This window comes from Montipora foliosa, chromosome 11 (genome assembly GCF_036669935.1).
Source record: "Montipora foliosa isolate CH-2021 chromosome 11, ASM3666993v2, whole genome shotgun sequence".
Lineage (NCBI taxonomy): Eukaryota > Metazoa > Cnidaria > Anthozoa > Scleractinia > Acroporidae > Montipora > Montipora foliosa.
In genome coordinates, this window is record NC_090879.1 from 409,418 (window position 1) to 411,917 (window position 2,500).

General features: G+C 38.8%; 1 protein-coding gene across 1 annotated transcript in view; it reads left to right on the forward strand.

Annotated features, from left to right (window-relative positions):
• Window positions 1-2,500, forward strand: part of LOC137977806 (adhesion G protein-coupled receptor L4-like) — a 211,498-nt gene that overhangs the window by 4,274 nt on the left and 204,724 nt on the right. The gene's annotated exons all lie outside the window — the stretch shown is intronic.

Consider the following 2,500-nt stretch of genomic DNA (forward strand, 5'->3'; position numbering starts at 1 on the left):
TGCTTCTTTCTTGTACAAGCAAATTATCTTTCTATCAAGGTTAGTAGTGTTGTCTTTTAGAAATAGACACTATCAGTATTTCCAAATCATTCTGTACCTTCAATTCTGTTATTGGGAACAGCAGAGGAGATAGTGAACAGTATCACGGATCTGTGAAACTCTAACAATATAATTAAATGAATGAGGTAAACAAAACGAACTGTAATAGCTTAAAATCTGACTAACAGCAATATGAACGTTAAAAATTTAAAATTAAATATTTTGAATTAATAACAAAGTTGTTATATTTCGACCGCGCGCCATGTTCAACGGAAGAGCCTGCTTGCAGGCTACGTAATGGTCGCCTTTGATAACATGTTTTGTTGCTCGAAGAAAACCCCGCAGAATGTTCAAATTTTGCTGTTTGTTTTGTCTGATGATGTCCTGTCGCGTCGCCTCGCTTTGTCATTGGTCGCTCATAACCATGGAGCTGTTCGAGAAGCCACTGTGGGGATGGGGTAAGTGTTGTACATGAAAGGACTGTAACTCACCGGGTGGAGTTAATTTGACCTCGGACCCAAGCTCCGTGTCCTGTTCGGTTATCAGGATCTGTTAAATTCATCGGCTATTGTGGAATCGAAGCAGAAAATGCTCATTTCCAGCCAAGTGCGTGGGGATTTTTGACGACGAAACATTCACGGAGGTTCGCAAATGATGTGGCTTTAGCTTTGCGTGAAAAAATCGCGGCTGGGATGGATTTTCGAGTCGCAAACCGCCTCTGAGCTGACAACGGTCGAAATCTTAGTGTGCAGCCTTGACTTCGTCTTTAATAGAACATTGAAAACACGGACTTCCAGAAACGGTAAAATAAGCTCCAAAAAGCACAAGAATACACCAGAGGTGCGTCATTTTTATTCATTTTATTGAATGAACGTTAAATTGAGCATTTTTTAGGCTTCATAATCGACGGTATTTTATTTCCCTTACAAAGTCTTATAGCGCGTTTAAATTCTCAACGGCTGTCTGTAGTGACGCGAGCTTGGGCTGCTTATGGCATCGTCACAGAAGACAAGAACATCATTTTAAAAGCTTATTCTACGCAAAAAGTAGGTTCTGGAGGTAATTTTGAGAGTGGAAATCAAGTTTACGCCGCCTGGTATATTTATATTTAATTGAGTTAACACAACAAGACGCTTACCTTATTTTGACACGAAAATGCTTTACTATTGCCATAAAAACTATCCAGTTAAGCTCGCATATTACACAACATGATGAATGCATAAATGCCACCTTTCCCAGCGAAATATTTTTTGAAAAAAAAAAAAACATATTTGCTATAAGAGGCAAATTAGACCCGCCGTATTTCATTACGCGCGTGAAGACAAGAAACTCAATCGTGTCAAATTACACGCCGTGTCAAAAACGCAACTAAATAAATTTCTCACCAGTGCTCAGCATCAAACCCTTTACTGAAAAACCCTTTACTTGAATAATCAAGCAAAAATGGGCAACAAGCTTTCTTTCAAATAATTTTTTACTAACCAGAATTGGTGAAATTTCCAATTGTTACCAGAAGACTGTGCATAATTGAGTACAAACAGCAGATCCAAGTCTCTGTCTTTGTTAAACCCATAAGTTACTAGAGAATTTTCCATTTGATTTCAGTGTTGTAAAAAACACCACACTTGTACAATATTAGAACTACAGCTCACTTTGATTACGGCTCGACGGGCGACAGATTGTTGTCGATGTCCATTACTCGTCCCTTTTAAGATTCCAGATTTTCTTTTCAGTGCGTGTCTTGTTCAGTATCCAATTGACTTTTCATTATTGAGCTCCATAAGGGTATATTTTGTTTAAAGATCCACTAAAACGCCATTCGCGTTACATGACTTTCGACGCCATTGCCGGTTAAGTTAATCATTCTACTGTGTCCACCAGAGAAATCAACGCATTTCCCACTACCCTCTCGATCCTAAGAAAATACGCGCAGAAGGCTCTATGCACAAAGACACCACTTAGCAGGGGAGTGACAGCCAAGACTTTTACGGACACGGAAAAAACAAAAAAACGAAAAAAAAAAAAAAAAAACAAAAAAAACAAATGAAACGCAGATTCCGACTGGGTAAAGTAAAAAGCCACACAGATGGATGCTGTTTTCAATGTCAAAAGCCGGCTCAAGTCCTCATCCAGACACAGTAAAGCCTATATTACACAAGACTTTGCACGAGAAATCCAGAAAGAAAGGGTTCGCTGCTAGAGAAGCTGGTCGCGTCGCGAAGGTAGTCAACAGATCTCTCTTTATTGATAACAATGTTTTTAACATCTCGAATATTCCAGTTGAGTATCAAGTAGCTCCTACCTAATTTTCTGTCTTATTTACACATTCAAAGACGACAAGATGCGAGCTAAATCGTGCCGGATCAATGGCTCTATCTCATCGAGCTAAGTATCCAAATTTCCTATTCGTTCATGTTTTTATATAAGCGCTATGTAGTTGTAGTCTTCAAGTTTATTATGC